Genomic DNA, 22,782 nt, shown 5'->3' on the forward strand with positions numbered 1-22,782 from the left:
AGTTGAAGACTACTCACCTACTATATAAAACCCAGTTTTTTAACCTGGTATATATAACCCTTCATCACCTTTCTCCTTCTAGTCCTTTTTTTTTTTTTTTTTTTTTTGGTCATTTAACCATTGCCTGCTTTACATTCTGTGCTCCAGTAAAAGAAAACTTAGATATTCCATATCATTTTTTTCTTGCCTCCTTGTTTTCATTGTGTTATTCCTTCTCATCTTTGTCTCATTGCTGTCTATTCATTCTTTTTTTAAAATTTTTTATTGGAGTGTATCTGATTTAATATGTTGTTAGTTTCAGGTGTACAACAAAGGAAATCAGTTATACATACACACATATCTGCTCTTTCCTATGCTATACACTATGTTGTTATTAGTTTATCTATTTTATATACAGTAGTGAGTATGTGTCAGTCCTAATCTCATCATTTATCTCCCCCTCGTTTTCCTCCGGGTAACCATAAGTTTATTTGCTGCCTCTGTGACTCTATTTCTTTTTTGTAATTAAGTTTATTTGTACATTTTTTTTTGTTTAGATTCCACATGTAAGTGATAATAACATTTATTTTTGTCTGTCTGACTTTACTCAGTGTGACTATCTTTACTCAGTGTTACTCATTCTTGGTCCATCTGTGTTGCTGCAAATGGCATTATTTCATTCTTTTTGTGGCTGAATAATATTCCATTTATATATGTACCACATCTTCTTTATCCATTCACGTATTGGTGGACATTTAGGTTTCTTCCATGTCCTGGCTATCATAAATAGTGCTGTAGTGAACATTAGGGTGCTTGTCTCTTTTTGAATTATGGTTTTCTCCAGGTTTTTGCCCAGCATCTATTTCTGCTTTATTGACTATGCCAAAGCCTTTGACTGTGTGGATCACAATAAACTGTGGAAAATTCTGAAAGAGATGAGAATACCAGACCACCTGATCTGCCTCTTGAGAAATTTGTATGCAGGTCAGGAAGCAACAGTTAGAACTGGACATGGAACAACAGACTGGTTCCAAATAGGAAAAGGAGTTCGTCAAGGCTGTATATTGTCACCCTGTTTATTTAACTTATATGCAGAGTACATCATGAGAAACGCTGGACTGGAAGAAGCACAAGCTGGAATCAAGATTGCCAGGAGAAATATCAATAACCTCAGATATGCAGATGACACCACCCTTATGGCAGAAAGTGAAGAGGAACTCAAAATCCTCTTGATGAAAGTGAAAGTAGAGAGTGAAAAAGTTGGCTTAAAGCTCAACATTCAGAAAACGAAGATCATGGCATCCGGTCCCATCACTTTATGGGAAATAGATGGGGAAACAGTGTCAGACTTTATTTTTCTGGGCTCCAAAATCACTGCAGATGGTGACTGCAGCCATGAAATTCAAAGACGCTTACTCCTTGGAAGGAAAGTTATGACCAACCTAGATAGCATATTGAAAAGCAGAGACGTTACTTTGCCAACAAAGGTTCGTCTAGTCAAGGCTATGGTTTTTCCTGTGGTCATGTATGGTTGTGAGAGTTGGACTGTGAAGAAGGCTGAGTGCCGAAAAATTGATGCTTTTGAACTGTGGTGTTGGAGAAGACTCTTGAGAGTCCCTTGGAATGCAAGGAGATCCAACCAGTCGGTTTTGAAGGAGATCAGCCCTGGGTGTTCTTTGGAAGGAATGATGCTAAAGCTGAAACTCCAGTACTTTGGCCACCTCATGCGAAGAGTTGACTCATTGGAAAAGACTCTGATGCTGGGAGGGATTGGGGGCAGGAGGAGAAGGGGACGACAGAGGATGAGATGGCTGGATGGCATCACTGACTCGATGGACGTGAGTTTGAATGAACTCTGGGAGTTGGTGATGGACAGGGAGGCCTGGTGTGCTGCAATTCATGGGGTCGCAAAGAGTCGGACACGACTGAGCGACTGATCTGATCTGATCTGATCTGAAGTTTGCTGGATTATATAGTAGCTCTCTTTTCAGTTTTTTAAGGACGCTCCTTATTGTTCTCCTTAGTGCCTATACCAATAGCCTTGGTATATATACATTGGGAATATACAGTCCTATCCCCAGTGCAAGGGTTCCCTTTTCTCCGTATCCTCTCCAGCATTTATTGTTTGTAGATTTTTTATGATAATGGGCGGTCTGACTTGTGTGAAGTGATACTTCATTGTAGTTTTGATTTGCATTTCTCCTTAAGTTAGTGATGTTGAGCATCTTTTCATGTACTTTTTGGCTATCTATATGTCTTCTTTGGAAAAATACCTGTTTCAGTCTTCCACCCATTTTTTGATTGGATTTATTTATTTATTTTTTTTATGTTAAGCTGCATGAGCTGTTTGTATATTTTGGAGATTAATCCCTTGTCAATTGCTTCATTTGTAAATATTTTCTTCCATTTCGAGGGTTGTCTTTTATTTTTGTTTATGGTTTCCTTTGTTGTGCAGATCTTTTAAGTTTAATTAGACCTTGTTTGTTTTATTTTTGTTTTTATTTCCATTAGTCTAGGAGGTGGATTGAAAAAGATCTTGGTACTGTTTTTCAAGTAGTGTTCTCCCTGTGTTCTCCTTTGATAGTTTTATAGTATCTGGCCTTACTTTAAAGACTTATTTAGGTCTTTAATCCATTTTGAGTTTATTTTTGTATATGGCATTAGTGACTGTTCTAATTTCATTCTTTTACATGTAGCTGTCCAGTTTTCCCAGCACTGTTTATTGGAGAGACTGTCTTTTCTCTGTTGTACATTCTTGTCTCCTTTGCCATACATTAGGTGATCGTAGGTGTGTGGTTTTATCTCTGGACTTTCTAGAAATTTTGTTCCATTGATCTATATTTCTCTTTTTGTGCCAGTACCATACGGTTTGGTAACTGTAGTTTTGTACTATAGTCTGAATTCAGGGAGTCTGATTTCTCTGGCTTCATTTTTCTTTCTTCGGTTTGCTTTGGCTATTTGGGGTATTTTGTGTTTCCATACAAATTAAAAGTTTTTTGTTCTAATTTTATGAAAAATGCCATTGGTATTTGGTAGGGATTGAATTGAAGCTGTACATTGTTTTGAATAGTAGAGTCATTTTGACAGTATTGATTCTCCTAATCAAAAAATGTGGTATTTCTCTCCATCTGTTTGTGTCGCCTTTAAAGTCTTGATTGAGGAATTTGCTGTGTCTCCTCACTTCATACTGGCTCAGATTCTCATGTGCCAGGCACCCCTGCTGCCCTCCTAGTTTGCACCACTGTATTAACATCCTGTTTTGTCATTATTGCCCCCCCCAACCCCCCTGTGAGATTGGACTGAAAAGTCTCAGAGTAGAAACTGTGTTTCATCTTGGGCTCCTCAGCACCTAACCAAGGGGCACCTAATTCCTCAGCACCTAACATACACCTCTCGTGGTATTAGTTAATTTATTGGGCAAATATTTATTATTAAATGAAGCAAGAAAAAGTAGATTTCAAATGTTAGAAGGCTAATTCTTGTACATAACTTTTTGGTAGGGGTTGTCAATTACACTGTTAAAGACTGTTTTTGTTTTATGCTGGTTATTTCTCTAGCTGTAATGTTTACATTTACTGATAAGGCTTTTGGTAAGATTTCATATGAAAATCAGGGTTTGAACCTAAAAATGAATTTAGGAACCTTTTTTGTAGTAGAAGGAGCACAACTTTGTGAGCAGTAGAGCAAGGGCTTCTGGTTTCAGCCCTGCCACAAACTTGCCATGTGATTGTGTAAATTAACCAGATTGGAGGTGACTTTTCTCATCTATTAAATGAGTGAGTGACCAGATAGTTCTTAAATTTCCTTTACTCTTTATTTAATCGAGATGACATTTCAATTAGGTAAACATATGATTAGTCTCGACAAGAAGAGTAAAAATATGTGCTTACTTTATTTTCTAATTATTCATACTGTGGACATAATATGTGGTACAGTAGATGATGGTGACCTTGTTTATATCACCTACAAATTATATAGTCATGGGTTAGATTTTATCCTTAATTAAAAAAATAAAATTTAAATTGTCATCATTGAAAATCTAGAAGTATTTCATTTGTTGATTCATATAATTTCCAGATTATATTTTAGCCTCTTTCAGAAAGGACTTAATTTGATCTGATTAATATTATACTTTCCTGTGCACTTCAATCAGTCTAGAAATGAATTTATTCATGTCGAAACATTTCTTTGTGGTCAGTTAGTCAGTGCAGCCTTATTCAATGAGGAGCAATATTAAAAACAATTGCAAAAACGCTCTCCTACGTCTTTTGGTTATTCATAGTATGTAGTAATTCAGTTTTATAAAGCTTGATTAAATGACATTAAGGTATGACTTTTATAAAGGGTTTGAAATTATATTGTTTGGCCAAAACAAAGGCAGTATTTCCTTTCTTGGCTTCCACTCCATCCAGCCCCCCTTTCCTCCACCTGCTTGAGGAAAACTGTATTTCTTCAGACAAACCTCATAATTGCCCTTCTGTGCCTGATTTGGGCCTCAGGAAAGGCCCATAGCATCTGTAAAGCTGGCAGAAAAATGGTATTTCCAGGCAGGCACAGGGTTGCTGGGTAGTGAGCCAATCCACAGCTTTGTCTGAGCAGCTGAGAACTTTGCCGGAGTATTACCACGGTGTTCAGTAACACGGACCTGTGCCATGAGCAAGTAAAGCACTGAGCAAGTGTCAGGGTCAATATTTATAGACCACTACGTAGCTGCCTTGCAGAGAGAGAAAACGAGAGAGAAACACGCACGCAGAGGGCAGGGAAAGAAAGACTGTACTGGAGGGAACTCTAATTTCCCATTTTTTTCTTAAAACATTCTTTTTGATTGTCAGGTTCAAACTTCTGCTGCATCACAACCATTTCCCATTGAGCTATGACAAGAGAGGATACAAAAAGTTAAACAAGCAAGCCTGTCATACGTAGAAGGTAAGTAATTAGCCAGCTCAGTCTTGCTTTTGCTCGTAAACGCCATCTCCCTTTTGGCTGCTCTACATCAGTAAGCAAAGGGCTGTGTGACATGTTAAAGCTAATGAGGAAAGGCTGCCTGCTGGTTGAGAGTGTTCTTGGTGGCAGTATACTTTTGTGTTCTGCTCTTAAGAATGTTGTGTGGGTTCAAAATGCGCTACAGTGTCGTGGGTGGTGGGAATGGCTCTTGAACACTGATTCTGTGGTGTGTCCTGTCAGTCAATTTCTGTGTCTTCATTCTCTCACACTTGAAGTCTTCTGATTGGTAAATTTGTGTTTATTTTTTATACTGGTATTGAAACATGATTATTAGTAAGTTTATAGTGGATGCTGGTTTAGAAATGGAATAGGGGAAAAATTCAGATGAATGGTTGAAGATTTTGTTGACTTTGTGAAAATGTGTAGACTGTGAATGTGAGATGTGAGAAACATAAGGTCTTTTTGAAAGAAATCCAGTGTCCATTCGGCAGTGCATTAAAATGAAATAAGGACTACTTCTGGGAACAGAGAAAAGTGGGAGTGATGAAAAGTCAGAACAGACTTCTTAATCCAAGATGCAAAGGACTCCGTGTTTAGGAGAATTTCTCTGCTTGTTAAGTGACATGCTAGATTGGGTCCTCGCAAAATGTGGTCCATTACTAAAGACATTAAGTTAACATCCCCTGCTCCACATCATGGTTTTTTCTTTTCTTCCCCCCTTCATCACAGGCAGCACTTGGACACATGATTCTCTATGTGACTATAGTGCTTTTGTATATTCACTTATCATCATTGTTTTGCATATCCCAGATTGACATTAAAAGCGGTGTTGCTAAAGGGGACAGAAAGTACTTGGTTTCTATGTGTTTTCTGATTTAGGACACCCACGAATTGATACACTTGTGTTTTATGTCTACTGCACATGATTTGGAAAGTAATATGTTGCTTTGCTGTAGGTTTGGCATTAACTAGATGAAGTTTGTCAACTGACAGATCGAAAATTTCCCTGTAGGTTTTTTAGTTGTGGAATAACACTAGTGTGGTATTTAAAAATGTTAGGTTGGGTGATAGATGGTGATTACCCTTCCAAAGATTTTTTGTATTACATAAGCATTTGTATTACATATTAAATTAAAAACAAAACATGAATGCTGCAGTAGAGCTTAAACTGCAAACCAGTAGAGATACAAGAAAAAGCTAATGCTCTGGATAGGGAGATACAAGAAAAAGCTAATACTCTGGATAGGGAGATACAAGAAAAAGCTAATACTCTGGATAGGGAGATACAAGAAAAAGCTAATACTCTGGATAGGCTTTGTATTAGAGTTAATATTCAGGAACCAACTCATTCTAAAACTGGATAAACTTATGTCCAAAACAGTAGGTGGAATATCTTAAGTAAATATCTTAAAATGAAGCCAATAGTTGTAGAATATCATCGCTGTTGAATCACATAAAATTTTAAAAATAATGCAAAATGCTTCAAAATCAGTTTTACTAATTCAGATGTGCTTTAAGGCTAATCTGATATCTAAAGTTAAACTGTATTTGACTTTCATTTAGTGCTTGTTTTAGCCTCTGCAACAAGCATTTTTTTTTTTTTTTTTTTTTACTTTTTAAGGTATTGGCTACCCTTTTATCAATGGGTTTCTGTAGACTTTTGTTTATTTTGAAAATGCAACCATGGTTGATTTAGAATAGGTGTTTCTCAAAATTTTCTTTGCTAATGCCTTTGGGTAATAACTCTTGATCAAGATTGTAATTTCAGTTCTTTAATATCTTTTACTCATTCATTTTATAAGTTACGTAAATAACATATTCAATCAGTGATAATTGACTTCTTAAGCCTTTTAAAATTTATTTTATTTTTATTTGTTATGGTATCTTGTTTCTGAAGTACCCTATGGAAACTTTGGTCAGAAAGCAAGCTAACAAAACTACTACAATAAAATAAAGTTTTCCCTTTAATCAAAAGAGGAAATAGAACAGTGTAGTATAGATTGACAGTGTCTAAGATGGGATATATATGGTTGAAGGCTGGTTGAGCATTTTAAAACTTGAAACACTATCTCAATATTATTTTTGAATGTCAACCCTAATATTGGTTATTTATCATATTTGTAAATAACATTCCATACTTAAGTGAAAGCATTAGTCACTCAGTCGTGTCCAACTCTTTGTGACTCCATGGACTGTAGCCCTCCAGGCTCCTCTGTCCATGGAATTCTCCAGGCAAGAATACTGGAGTGGTTAGCCATTCCCTTCTCCAGGGGATCTTCCTGACCCATGGATTGAACCCGGGTCTCCCACATTGCAGGTAGATTCTTTACCATCTGAGCCACCAGCCACCGTGAAATGGGGAGGCATTTCATACATAGACATATTATAAAAATGGATAGGATCTTTTGTATTATGTTTTGACTATCTGTTGAAGTAAAGTTAGTGAATTTAGCTTGAAATGTTAATATTAGCCTCCCTCACTGCCCCTAAGTCATTTGTGTACTCCTAGTCCATATGCTATACTACCCTTAGAGGGATCTATCTCCCACCATGATGAACTCTCTACTTTCTTGCTAAAGCCCTCTCATCCCTGGCCCTCTTTTGCTCATAGATAGAGGTCAGGCTTCTTGGCACAGTGAGTCCCTTCTTGAAGAGTCCCTTCTGATCTGGCTGCTACTTTTGTTCTATATTCATCTTTTGCTGTTAGTTCTGGGCTGTTTCCCACATCTCTCTTTTCTCCATGAGAGTATTCCTTCTCCCTCTGCTTTATGCTCCAACATTATTGGAATATCTTATATTTCTAAAGCAATCCATGTTGTTTTACTCCTTTCTGGAATTGTTTATGTTGTTTCTTCTGTTATGAAACACCCTCTTCCTGGTCTTTGCCTTTCAGCCTTAATGAAGTTATCCCTTCCCAGATGCCCTGCTGGTCCACTGTCAGCCTCTATGGTCTGGTCTCCTGTTCAGACCATGGCCTCAGCACTTCTGCAAAATTGATGATACAATGTTTTGTCTTCCCATATGAATTTGTGAGCTATGTACATAGCCAGGTTTTAAAATTTTATTTATTTAATTTTTGTAGCAGAATTAAAGTTTATTCCACTTTTTCTTACAGCACAAAACTTAAAAACAGTATTATTTATCATTTAATGTACATGAACTAGGAAAATATGAGAAGCCCAGATGTCAAATGTATTATTACATTGTGGGAAAAATGACCTCAAATATATAAAAATGCACAAAGCATTAGTCTTCCTCCTTTACTGCTTAGAAAGATATGATTGTTTCTCAATTTACAAAGAAGAATCAGGACAGTTTAAATTATTAAAAATTTTGCATACAGAACACTGGAGTTGCTTATGTAGGAGGGCATTCTCACCAGCTTCTTCTATACACAATTGAATATATAATTTTGTATGATTTTAAATGAATTCTTTTGTGTTCTTCCAAGACCTAACGTAAAACAGATACTCAAGAACTTGAACTAAGGAAAAACTTTATCAAATTTATTTTAAACCCACTTTTCTTTATAGAGTTTATTTTAATGTAATTTAAAACCTTGGTTAACGGGATTGAAGGAAAAGCCTCTTATGAAGTTGGTAAATGCTTTTGAAACAGTAGCAATACTTAAATTTGTTTCTCTCCCAGCAATTATAGTAGGGCATATTCATCCATGCAAATAGATATTTTTTGAACTAATAACCTATTTGAATGACATTCAAAATTATCTTGGTTAGCACATACAAATTCAGGATATATAGCCTGCAGATATTTAATTAATTTCATGAAATCTATCAACAAAATCAGCTAGTTGCTGCACTCCTATGAATTGCTGTGATAAATTAAGTGATGCTGTGGCAAATTGAAGACAGAGTTATACCTTCCAAAAGGTCCAGAGAGAGTTTCAGGAGAGAATGGGTCCATCCTCATATATATTAAAAAATTACAGAGTGGAATGACTCTTCAATGTTACCAATAAAGTTACACCTTCTAATTTTATTTCCTCTTGTAGAGAAAGTTAAGGATTTAAGGAAGTAATAGAAAATCATGACTTAAAATTTCTCTAAACTGAAAGATGATACTTCATTTCAGTCAGAAGAATTTGCCCCTCAAAATAGAAATGTTCAAAGAAAAGGATGGCAATGTTTAAAAAAGTAGTTGAAAAATAGCATCTGTTTCTTTGAGCTCAGATAGTGAATAAAATTTTATTTTCTCTTTAATTGTGTTTTATTTCCCCACCATACATAAAATATTTACTTTGTATGTGAAATAATTTGTGTGCCAGAATCAAGGTATAGCTTTATGCACTGTTTAGAATAATTCAAAACTTTCCTTATTTTGGTTATTTTTACTTCTCTGTGTGCTCTGCTTGTGGTTTCCACTGCAGTTGAAGTCTGATAAACCTCTCCCAGCTGTTGAATATGACTCTTGCATTTGTTTAACCTTGAATTGTATCTGTCTTAGGAATGAAAACAAGATTGGGTATTTTCACAGAAAATATTGGTAGCTTTTTAATTTGCTTGATATGGACCATAATTCAATCTGTAATTTTTCTTCAGATTTATTTTGCCCACACAACTATCTTGTAGTTAATTAAATAGGTATGATAAGGTATCTTATCAAAGAGTTATAGGTATCTTACTGACTTATCAAGTGATATAAATGTTGTAAAATAGGAAGAGCAGAAGTTATTGTGGTCATGGATTTAGGAATGTACCTTGTTTCCATCAGCCAGTGATGAGAAAAACCTGTTTGCCTCAATATTAAAAAATTACAGCAAAAACAAATGAAGGCAAAGAAAATACCATTACTACCACCAGCAAGAAGTCAAAAAAGCATAGAAAATTTTGCTAGAACAATTAAATTTTTATTCTTGTTAGCAGGTTAGCTTGCTAGTCATTTTCTTTCTATAGCTATGCACAGCATAGAATTCACAGAACGTGAGAGGAAAAAAATGAATTAATCATTAAAGTAGAAACTTCAAAAACTTCTTCTTTCACTGTTTTATTTTATAGATAAGGACAAATGTTGTACAAAGTGGCAGTGTAATTTGCCAAACATCAGCTTTTAAAGTAGCTAGTTAGGATTTTGATTAAAAAAAAAATGTAAGGCCAGTATTTTATCATTGTGACTTTCCCTATCTGTTTATAATTGCCCTTTTTATTCTGCGTATTAGATGTAAAGCCTAATTTGTTGTATCTCGGAGTTTTGTCATGCATTCAGACTCCTTTGCATTATTTCACAACTCCTGAAAGTTAAAGCCAGTAATTATTGCTCCCAACTGAGATGGAGGTCTTTTCCACTCATAATCATAGTTAAACATACTTATTTTTAAATAACAGAAACTCTTTTTCTGGCTTCCCTGATTTCTCCCACTCTCTTTGGTAGTAGAGTCAGATTTATGCCCTCACAAACATTCTCTTTTTCAGTAGGATATGGCAGATAGTCCTGAAGCAAAAGACAGAAACTGCAGAAACAAATTTAATACTTTCATTATATCTTAGCTTCTAATAGGGAATATATAGTTATATATTGTTTTATAGCTTTAAGATGACCATTGTATTTACAGCTGGAAAATTATTGAAAATGAAAATCGAAGAACCAAATGTGCTTTTCTAGATTATATAGACTTTCATCTTAGAGTCTTAAAAAATGTAAATAAATAAAGGGTCAGAGAGGAGTAAAACAAGCTTGTTTTGTACAACTCATCTTCTTTTAAGACTTTGCTTCTCTATTCCTGTCCCTACCATCCCCAAAGGAGCTGGAGCTCTTCAATTCTTTCCATTCTCATTTCTGGAAACAATTGCTTGTACTGAAAGATGAAAATGTTTTTGAGCAAGTCACTGGAGGCTTGTCTCAGCCTCAGCCTTTGATTTCTATACCTTCTTCTCTCCTTCTCTCAGTTAAGTGGCCTGCTGTACCCAACCTTTCCAGTAAATGAAAATAGTCTGACTCTTCTCCATCCCTTAGTATATATTTTCATTGGATTGATACTTTTCATCTTAAAGATGTATTACCTATCTTCTCAAACTCTTGGTGCTCAGAGATTTATAATTTTAAAATCTTTGCTAATATGATAGAGGAAGGTGATACTTATGTTTTTTATTACTAGTAAACTTGAGTCTGAGGGGGTTATTATTAGCATAATATTTTTATCATTTATCTATTTATATAGTTTTTTTTTTTTTCAGAGGCTGTATTTCTCTTATTGGTTTAAAAAGTTTGGGTATGTTTTTAAGTCAAAGAATCTTGGTTCTTTAAAGCCCTGTTAGTTGTAACTGTTTTCATAAGCTTCTGATCACTTTAAAATTTTGTTTTCTGTGGTTTGAAATAGGTGTATTGGAAATACCTTTATTAATCCTAATGAGTATTTTCCTCATCTCCTTTGAAGCTTATAATGTTTTTTACAATCCAAATATATGAAAACTATTTTTAAAATATTTTTATAGTTTGTTGTTGTTCAGTCTCTCAGTCATGTCTGATCCTTTGCAACCCCATGGACTGCAGCATGCCAGGCCTTTCTGTCCCTCACCATTTCCTGAAGTTTGCCCAAGTTCATGTCCATTGCATTGGTGATGCCATCCATCCATCTCATCCTATGATGCCCTCTTCTCCTTCTGCCCTCAATCTTTCCCAGCATCAGGGACTTTTCCAGTGAGCCACCTGTTTGCATTAGATGACCAAAATCCTGGAGTTTCAACTTCAGCATTAGTTCTTCCAATGAGTATTCATGGTTGATTTCCCTTAAGATTGACTGGTTTGATTTCCTTGCTATCCTAGGGACTCTCAGGAGTCTTCTCCAGTACCACAGTTCAAAGGCATCAGTTCTTCAGCCCTCAGCCTTCTTTATGGTCCAGCTTTCACACTGTACATGACCACTGGCAAGACCATAGCCTTGACTATACGGACCTTTTTTGGCAGAGGAATGTCTCTGCTTTTCAACACACTGTCTAGGTTTGTCATCGTTTTCCTGCCTAGAAGAAAACATCTTCTGATTTCATGGTTGCACTCACCATCTGCAGTGATTTTAGATACCAAGAAGAGGAAATCTGTCACTACTTCCAACTTTTCCCCTTCTGTTTGCCATGAAGTAATGGGGCCAGATGCCATGATCTTAGTTTTTTGTAATATTTAGTTTGAAGCCGACTTTCACTCTCCTCCTACACTCTCGTAGAGAGGCTCTTTAGTTCCTCTTCACTCTCTGCCTTTAGAGTGCTATCATTCGCATATCTGAGGTTGCTGATGTTTCTCCTGCCTATCTGGATTCCAGCTTGTAACTTAACAAGCCCAGCATTTCTCACAGTGTGCTCAGCGTATAGATTAAACAAACGGTGACAGCAGACAGCCCTGTCGTACTCCTTTCTTGATCTTGAACCAATCAGTTGTTCCATACAGGGTTCTAAATGTTGCTTCTTGACCCGCATACAGCTTTCTCAGGAGACAGGTAAGATGGTCTGGTATTCCCGTCTCTTTAAGAGCTTTCCACAGTTTCTTATGCTGCACACAGTCAAAGGCTTCCGCGTAGCCGATGAAACAGAGGTAGAAGTTTTTCTGGAGTTCCCTTGCTTTCTCTATGATCCAGGGAATCCTGGCAATTTGATTTCTGGTTTCTCTTCCTTTTCTAAACCCAGCTTGGACATCTGAATGTTCTTGGTTAATTCTATGATTCACAAGGGACTTATTAACGAACTACTTCAATACTTTCAGTCCCCTTTCCCACTTTTTAAATGAAGTTATCTCTTGTGCTCCTTTGATGCAAATTTAAATCTTTATGTTACCTCTCAACTTGTATTGCATTTAAAATTTTGTGTCTTAGAAATGAAATTTCATGTTTATTATTAAGTAAGATTTAAGCATTGGAACATGTTAGGGTGTTGTGGGACTTAACTTGGTGTGTGCCTTGAAATTACTGTAGACAGGAGGCTACATTTATTACTTATGTTAAAGCAGCCTTAATAAGAATATGAATCTGTGAGTGAGAAATTATACATTAATAATAGTCACCATTTATCAAGGTTTTCTGGATAATATATCTGGCATTCCACCAAGCATTGTAGCTATGATTTCATTAACTATTATGATTTCCTCGTAAGTTGAGTGACTTATCTGATTTTTTTTTTCAGGATAAACTGAGACCCCAAGATATAAAGTAGCCTGATGGGTCTCACATAGCTAATAAATGATAGGGCCATGATTTAAACCCAGATCTGACCAAAGTCCATCTTTTAAGGAATTATTACCAAATAGAGAACTTATGCTTTTGCCATGAATGTTAAGAGATGCAGGTCTGTGGGGTCAGGTGTTAAGAACCTTCCTGACTTGGGTAAGTCTATGAAGAAATGAACTCAGGGACAATGACTTTCAAAGGACATCAAGGAAATGGGTGATATGAGGAGTCTTTTATTGTTTGGCGTTAGTAATGAAGACACAAGAATCTCAAGGTGGACAGAAATAACCCTGGATATGAAATCAGCTAAAATCAGTTACATTTTTTAGAACAACTTCAGATTTTGGTACCTCTTGATGCTGGGAGGGATTGGGGGCAGGAGGAGAAGGGGACAACAGAGGATGAGATGGCTGGATGGCATCACTGACTCGATGGACGTGAGTTTGAGTGAACTCTGGGAGTTGGTGATGGACAGGGAGGCCTGGCGTGCTGCGATTCATGGGGTCTCAAAGAGTCGGACACGACTGAGCGACTGATCTGATCTGATTGATTTTTATAATTTTCTTTCATCCAAAGCCAGCTTGCTCACTTCTCCCCCATGTACAAAATACACAGCACCATTCCCTCCCTCACATACCTGCTTGTGACCTCAGCAAGGAAATTGGCACTGGGCCGCCAGGCCAGCAGGGACAGACTATTCCATCTGGGCCTCTGTTTTTATACTACAAGCTTCATTCAGGGAAGATACGAGTCTCCCTAACGGGCAGCCTTGGCTGTCATCTCTATTTTAACCTACTGAGTTAAAAGCCTCCCAGTTGTTGCTGTGGTATTTACAGCAAGAAAGGAAATTCTAGATATTTTAGTATCATTAGAACTCAGTACTTTTGTGCTAACTGGTTTACCTGGAGTAGTGTGAAAGGATAGCTTTATCTGCTGTGAATGAACTTAAGTGATAAATACAGTTTGTATATGTTAGAGGCAGGAATTCCTATATAAAAGTTTATACAAAGACATTTGCTCTCTTATTTGTTTATTTTACATTTGGCCATCAGGAAGTAATTTGTTTTCCTCTTAAACTCAAGGCAAACCATTTTGCTTCAAGATAATACAGGATTTTCTTTCTCCCTGGGTCACTCTGCTCTTTGTTGATACATTGGTGTTATTTATGCTAAGATTTACAGTACAGTTTACTGGGGTTTTGTTTGCAGCTCTGCCTTGAACACTTGAAGATAACAACCTTTTAGTTAATAAGCAGGATATTTTTGTATTATTACTTGGAAAGTATGCATTAGTCTATATATGTACTCATTAACAGTTAAAAAAATTCTACATAAGTTATTCATATATTTTTTTATTCATCTTTTATAGTTTCCTATTTTTCAGTTCAGTTCAGTTGCTCAGTCGTGTTAGACTCTTTGTGACCCCACGGACTGCAGCATGCCAAGCTTCCCTGTCCATCAGCAACTCCTGGAGTCCACCCAAATCCATGTCCATTGAGTCAGTGATGCCATCCAACCATTTCATCCTCTGTTGTCTCCTTCTCCTCCTGCCCTCAATCTTTCACAACATCAGGGTCATTTTAAATGAGTCAGCTCTTTGCATGAGGTGACCAAAGTATTGGAGTTTCAACTTCAACATCAGTCCTACCAGTGAACACCCAGGACTGATCTCCTTTAGGATGGACTGGTTGGATCTCCTTGCAGTCCAAGGGACTCTCAAGAGTCTTCTCCAACACCACAGTTCAAAAGCGTCAATTCTTTGGCCCTCAGCTTTCTTTGTAGTCCAACTCTCACATCCATACATGACTACTGGAAAAACCATAGCTTTGACTGGATGGACCTTTTTTGGTAAAGTAATGTCTCTGCTTTTTAATATGCTGTTTACGTTGATCATAGCTTTCCTTCCAAGGAGCAAGCTTCTTTTAATTTCATGGCTGCAGTCACCATTTGCAGTGATTTTGGAGCCCCCCAAAATCAAGTCTCTCACTGTTTCCATTGCTTCCCCATCTGTTTTCCATGAAGTGATGGGACTGGATGCCATGGTATTCAATTTTCTGAATGCTGACTTTAAAGCCAGCTTTTTCACTCTCTTCTTTTACTTTCATCAGAAGGCTCTTTAGTTCTTCACTTTCTGCCATAAGGGTGGGGTCATTTGCCTATCTGAGGTTATTGATATTTTTCCTGGCACTGTTGATTCCAGCTTGTGCTTTGTTCAGCCCAACATTTCTCATGATGTACTCTGCATATAAGTTAAATAAGCAGGGTGACAATATGCAGCCTTGACATACTCCTTTCCCGATTTGGGACCAGTCTGTTGTTCCATGTCCAGTTCTAACTGTTGCTTCTTGACCTGCATACAGATTTCTCAGGAGGCGGGTCAGGTGGTCTGGTATTCCCATCTCCTGAAGAATTTTCCACAGTTTGTTGTGATCCACACAGTCAAAGGCTTTGGCATAGTCAATAAAGCAGAAATAGATGTTTTTTGGATCTCTTGTTTTTTTGATGGTTCAGCAGATGTTGGCTATTTGATCTCTTGTTTCTCTGCCTTTTCTAAATCCAGCTTGAACATCTGGAAGGTCACGGTTCACGTACTGTTGAAGCCTGGCTTGGAGAATTTTGAGCAATTACTTTGCTAGAGTGTGAGATGAGTGCAATTGTGCAGTAGTTTGAACATTCTTTGGCATGGCCTTTCCTTGGGATTGGAATGAAAACTGACCTTTTCCAGTCCTGTGGTCACTTCTAAGTTTTCCAAATTTACTGGCATATTGTTTACAGCATGGTGTATAGTTATAATTCCATATATGCTTTCATACATTAATTCTGCAGGTAAATATTGACTTTTTGTCTGTGTGAAATTCACTTCATTGAGTGTCTCTCTTTTTCATTCCTCTCTATACCACTTTTAACTTCAACAGCAAATTAATATATCATTATTCACAGTAGTATCTTAACTTACTAACCTTGAAATTTATTTCTATCTTTGTTACCAGAGGCTTGTTGGCAAATCAAATAGACAAGGAATAATAGAGAAGGAAAGAATGGTGACCTAGGACACACTATTCTACAAAAGTAATTCATGGTTCTTTGAACGTGCAAAAATATTTGTTGAAAATTAGCTAGCATACAATGTGTATGGTCTTTGAGTTACTCATTAATACTCCACGTGTAATCTTTTAAAATTATTATGGGTAGAAATAGAGAATTACTTAGAATGACTTTTTTTCTTTTACTGCATCAGTATAAAGTAGATGGGTACAGCTTTCAGAGCACAGGGTGAGCTTAAAATAAGACTGCTGAAGTCATGTTTCTTAACTAGCGGAGCCGGTTTTTTGGTCAATTTTAAGCTATTTTTTTTTTTCACTGAAATGTAGTTAATTTACAGTGTTGTGTTAGTTTCTGGTAAACAGCAAATTGATTCAGTGATTAAATCACTGGGTCAGATTCTTTCCCATTATAGTTTATTAGAAGATATTGAATATATTAATAGTTCCCTGTTCTATACAGTGGAACCTTGTTGTTTATCTATTTTATGTATAATAGTTTGTATTTGTTAATCCCAAACTCCTAATTTATTTCCACCACCACAGACTTTCACCTTCGGTAACCATAAATTTGTTTTTGATGTCTGTAAGTCTGTTTTTTGTTTTGTGTGTTAAGTTCATTTGTATCATTTTTTCTAAAGTTCCACATATAAGTCATAGTATATGATATTTTTCTTTCTCTCTCTGCCTTCATTTAGAATGATAATTTCTAGTTTCATCCATGTTGCTGCAAATGGCATTATTTCATTCTTTTTATGGCTGGGTAATATTCCATTGTGTAAATAACTACATGTTCTTTATCCATTCATCCGTTGGTGGACATTTAGGTTGCTTTCATGTCTTGGCTATTGTAAATAGTGCTGCAGTGAGCAATTTGAAGCTGTTCTTATACTGCAAATTCTCTCTAGTAGAAGAGAAATGAAATGCTTATGCCAACATGATTTTAATTTCTTAATAATCTAAATTGCCTAATATGATTTGCCTAGAAGTTGAGAATCAGTTTTTTTTTCTTAATTTTGGTAAATTTTGATGAGGCATTTTCTGTGATATACCTACTTTTCTGTTTATTAACTATAAATTGTCAGTAGTATAAATTGATGCTTTTAGAGCCATAAAGCATACTGAGATCAAACACTGGTTCACAGATACCATAGGCATGTGGAACTTATGGCATAGCTCGTGTCCTTTGCACTGCTATCCCATACATATTGTGAAAGTGAAAGTTGCTCGGTCATGTCTGACTCTCTGCGACCCCATGAACTATACAGTCCATGGAATTCTCCAGGCCAGAGTACTGGAGTGGGTAACATTTCCCTTCTCCAGGGGATCTTCCCAACCCAGGGATTGAAGCGGGGTCTCCTGCATTACAGGCAGTTTCTTTACCAACTGAGGTTTCAGGGAAGCCCATACATACTGTAAAGTGACTCATTTCTACATGTTGAGCAGTTCAGCAAACAGGTTGACCTGGGTGACCTGGTGGCCAGCACAGGATCACCTGTGCAGCCGCAGGTCATGCCTGTGATCACACACTTTGGAAAGTAGGACACATAGGATTAGAACCCAGTTCTTTCTGACTCTGGAAGCTTTATAGTATAATGTCTCACTTTCTTTTAAAATAGACAGTTTCACTTTCCTACTCCTGCACATGTCTAAAGTTTGAAAAGTAGTGCAGCGGTGCAGATGGCTTCCCAGGGGAACGGAGGTCCAGATCAGAGGGGAGCAGATCATAAGGAGGACTGGCTCTCTTAATATTTAGCAACAGGAAGAGAAAATCTCATTTTTAAATATATTATTCTTGTTTAATTCCATGTTTTTCTCACTTTTGTAACTCTACCAATGTTTCTTTATGTAAAGGGATAGCAAAACAAGTTCGAAAAACTATATTCTTCCAAATAAATCAATGCCATGCGTTAGCATGTTGTTGAGGCAGGTCAAAGTTTCATTTGTAAACTATACATTCTTGATTTCAATTGAATTCCAGTAGATTTTCTTAGTTTTAAATCACACTGATATGGCATGGATTTTTAATCACACCATTATGAAAATAGATATTTTCAGATTATTTGGAGATGAGTTATATTGCTTGTATAGATTAACTTTGCATTGGTCTGCTTTTTAGGAACTTTATTAGAAATTATGTGGGGTAGGAAATAACATTCAACCAATAAATTTTAACTTTAGTTGAGGAAACTATTTTTTAAAGACTTGATATTGAAGAAACTAAAACTATAGATAAAGCTGACTTTTAGGAATTACCTGTTGATTTTTTTTTCCCCATGACTTGTGAAAAAACCTATTTGGAAGATATAATTTAACGTTATTATATAATATAACTTTTGTTTGCAAAATGTCTTACATTTTAAAAGCATTTTAACATCCAGTGTTCTTTAGACCTTTTGCTCCCCAAAATGCTTTGAAGCAAATTATATGCAGTTTATGGATGGAAAAGTTAACATGAAGTGAGCATAGGGTGACGACCCCCAGACTGGGGAAAGCAGTGTTTTGACCTTACTAGAATAGATATTGAAGTTGGTTAGTTTAATTTTAGTATATGAAATGTAAAGAAGTAAGTATGTATTCAATATATGTTAACCTGCACCAGACTTTAGAAGCAATAATGAGTAGCAGGTTTAAGTCATTTAAAAAAATTATGTCTGTTAATACTGAGAAAATTTTATAAATTTAGTTATTTATGAAACAGAGAAAGGAATTTAAGAGTATAGTGGCAGAACACCTGCACTGAGTTTGTGGAATTATGTGGGAGTCTAGTTTGACAACCACTGAATTATCACATAAAATTCTTAATCAGTATATAGAGCAATAGTAATATTTTTCTCAAGATTTTCATAAGCTGTGTTGGAGTATCAATAAAGAGTTTATAAGGAATACAGACTAGTTTAAATAAACTTCTAAATGTTGTCTCATACTGTATGGGGTAAAGTGGTAACAGCATGAATAATTACATAAACTACATAAAAATCATATAAATGTGAAGGGAGTGAATTTATCAAATTGATTTTCAGAGTTTTCAGAATTTCCCCAAATCTATTTGTTCTTTCATCATCTTTTATGATGGGAGCTTCAGCTGTAGCACATCCACCCTAGCGCATCTGTCCTTTCTTCTTTTGAGTCCTGGTGAGCCTTGAATCAATGTTGCCACTGCAATCAGTGATTAGCTATTCATATGGAAAACTAAAATTGATCCCTAAACACTTCATTTCATAAACAGAAACAAAATCTGTATGGAAGAATTAACTATGAAAAACAGTACTATTTTAAAATATTTAGAAAAGGATATATTTATCTTTTTAGGGTAAGATAAGAACTTTAAACATAGAGAAAATTATAAGAAGATTAATAAATTCAACAACATTAAAATTTTAAAAGTATGTTCATCAAAGAGTAAAAATGGCTAAGAAATTCAAAAAGCCTGGTTTGGTGTGAAGAATACATTAAAGATTCTATGAATTAATAAAAAAGTGCGATCAGCTAATATAAAAATGAACAGGAATTTCAAAAAGAGAAAATTCAGATAGTAAACATGTGAAAGTTTGCTGAGCCTCATTAATAATTAGAGAAATGTAAATTACAGCTACAGTAATATGCTATTATATATCTGTCATGTGTTAAAAATATAAGAGTCTGAAACATACCAAATGTTAGTGTGGCTGTGAAACAACAGGGACTCTCATACACTGTGAATGGGAATGTAAATTGGTACAACTGAATTGGCTCATTGAAATTGAGCATAGTATACTCTTTTGCTCAGCAGTTCCACTCCTAGGAGTATATCCTATAGAGATTCTTGCCCTTATGCCTTAGGAAATAGGAACAAGGTTTTTTTATTGTAGTCTTGTATATAATAGCAAAACACAAGGCAAATTTGGAAACAACAGAAAATAGAATGGATAAATTGGAGAATATTCGTCCACAGTGGAATTAACATAATAGCGAAAATGAATGAACCTGAATGACTGCCAAAAACATAATGTTGGATAAAAACAAGTCGGAAAAAATACGTACAACATGGCTCTAGTTATATAGGCTTTGTGTGTTGTGCTGTGTTAAATCTCTTCTGTCATGTCCGATTCTTTGCAACACAATGAGTTGTAGCTCACCAGGCTTCTCTGTTCATGGGATTCCCCAAGGAAGAACACTGGAAACTTTGGAGACAGACTGAGTAATATATTTTCGTAGACTCATTATGTATATGCATGTACATTATTATTTAAAAAATCAAGAAAAAATTAAAACAAACTGAGGCTATTGAGTGTTCTAGTTGGAGGGAAGGAGTTGGGTTCAGGGCAGACACAGCCCAGAGAGCTTGCTGCTGCTGCTGCTGCTAAGTTGCTTTAGTCGTGTCCGACTCTGTGCGACCCCATAGATGGCAGCCCACCAGGCTCCCCTGTCCCTGGGATTCTCCAGACAAGAATACTGGAGTGGGTTGCCATTTCCTTCTCCAATGCATGATAGTGAAAAATGAAAGTGAAGTCGCTCAGTTGTGTCCGACTCCTAGCGACCCCATGGACTGCAGCCTACCAGGCTCCTCCGTCCATGGGATTTTCCAGGCAAGAGTACTGGAGTGGGGTGCCATTGAGCTTGGGTGATATATAAATGGGTGATCCTTAAAATTTTTGTTTACAAGTATAATTAGGAACAATTATGTATATTATAATTATTATAAACAATGGATTTATAAGTAACATTGTATCAATAATTATATTATTAAACTGAAATTATATAAAGTGCACGCATATAAAATATTTCAAAATACAGTAAAAACAATTGTAAGAAAGGATTTCTTCCTCTTTTTCTTCAAAAAACCTTTTAAATTTCAAGTTAATTTTTATGAGAGTATTATATAGCTTTTATATGGGTCCTTACAAGTTTGAATTTTTCATATTTTGTACTTAGTATAACTCTCTTGCCTGTTGGCACTAATGTCCAGAAAGTTATATAATTTGCATTGATTTCTCACCGTCATGATTTTCTACTGGTAATCTTGTTTTCCAGTGGTGCCTGTACCTCACTAGCTTCTGGTCCTTCCCAGAGATATATTTAAGTGTTATCATTTGTTTGTTTATTTTCGTCTGCCCTGGATCTTCTTTGCTGTGCATGGGCTTTCTCTAGTTGCAGCAAGCTAGTTTCTTATTGTGGCGGCTTTTCTTGTCGCAGAGCACAGGCTGTCGGCTTGCAGGCTTCAGAAGTTGCAGTGGATGAGCTCAGTTGCCCTGCAGCATGTGGGATCTTCCCAGAACAGGGCTCAAACCTATGTGCCCTACATTTACAGGCAGATTCTCAACCACTGTACCACCAGGGATGTCCCATTCATACTTCTTTAGCTCATTGACTCCCATGTGTTCAATAACAGGTCTTTTATTACTTTTTTTCAGTTTTTTTCCTTCTACAGTATTTCTGGGATCCTTAGGAATTTCCCTATTTGTTCACACACATACCAGGGTGCCTATGTGGACTAACACTCTGTCCTTCCTTAAGGCCGTCCTTCCTAACCCCAGGCTGCCATTCTTGAGCACTACCACCGTGTTTCCAGCACGCTTCCTCACAGCTGCACCAGGCCCCTTCTGTTGGCAGATGTTGCTGCTTTAAATCATTGCTATTCTTCACTGTGCTCGAGATAGTTTTGCTGCTCCTGTTGATGGTGGTGATCTGTCCCTGGCTACTGAAATATTTCTGCATCTCCAGACTGATTACTTGTTCTGGATCCTGGGATGTGAGGTCTTGTCCAGAACCCATCAATCCTCTTTAATGCTTGAACCCTGATGTTGTACTGCTGCTGCTGCTAAGTCGCTTCAGTCATGTCCGACTCTGTTCGACCCCATAGACGGCAGCCCACTAGGCTCCTCTGTCCCTGGGATTCTCCAGGCAAGAATACTGGAGTGGGTTGCCATTTCCTTCTCCAATGCGTGAAAGTGAAGTCGCTCAGTCGTGGCTGACTCTTAGCGACCCCATGGACTGTAGCCTACCAGGCTCCTCTGTCCATGGGATTTTCTGGGCAAGAGTACTGGAGTGGGTTGCCATTGCCTTCTCCGCTGACGTTGTACACTCTGTTGCAAATGGAGAACAGGAACAGCTGCCTTCCTCCTGTTAATTGTTAATAGCTCTTGTTTTGAGGACCTACAGAATGTTTGCATAGGCCTCAAACTGTTGTGGGTTTTGTGGAATTGTGTATTCTGGTTTTACCTCTGTTCTTACGGACCACACATGCCCCAAGGTAGATGAATCAATAAGGGTTATAGTCACATTTATCAAGTTATTACCAGAAGCGTTACCCTCCTCTGAATCTCTGGTCTTATTGCCAAGTCTAACTTGCCATTTCATTCTTCCCTGTAGATAAATTGTCTCTCAGAAGTACTGGTTCTAACTTAAAAATTTGCTTTTAGAAATTTTGCAATTCCATTGTAACTTCAGACCTGATATCAACTGATCAGTTAATCAATGAATCGCAATCTCTTCCTCTCTCTTTCTCCCACTTCTTTTTTTCACTTTCTTATACACACATATAGAACTCTAGATTCTTTGGCATTCAGACATGCCTGCATATGTCAAACTCTTATTGTAGATCAGGTTTGAATTGTTTCTCAGGTAGTTCCTTAGGCTCTACCTGGAGAGAATTAGGCCCTAACATATATGT

The 22,782-nt window shown here is 36.7% G+C and overlaps 1 protein-coding gene across 50 annotated transcripts in view; it reads left to right on the forward strand.

The window, feature by feature from the left end:
- BMPR1B (bone morphogenetic protein receptor type 1B) overlaps nt 1-22,782 on the forward strand; it is a 531,330-nt gene that overhangs the window by 346,887 nt on the left and 161,661 nt on the right. For all 50 annotated transcript variants that reach the window (XM_055587716.1, XM_055587712.1, XM_055587717.1 and 47 more), the window contains one exon: nt 4,812-4,905. The gene's annotated coding sequence lies outside the window, so the exon portion shown is untranslated. The remainder of the gene's footprint in view (nt 1-4,811; nt 4,906-22,782) is intronic.

The sequence above is a fragment of the Bubalus kerabau genome, chromosome 7 (genome assembly GCF_029407905.1).
Source record: "Bubalus kerabau isolate K-KA32 ecotype Philippines breed swamp buffalo chromosome 7, PCC_UOA_SB_1v2, whole genome shotgun sequence".
In the NCBI taxonomy this organism is placed as follows: Eukaryota; Metazoa; Chordata; class Mammalia; order Artiodactyla; family Bovidae; genus Bubalus; species Bubalus kerabau.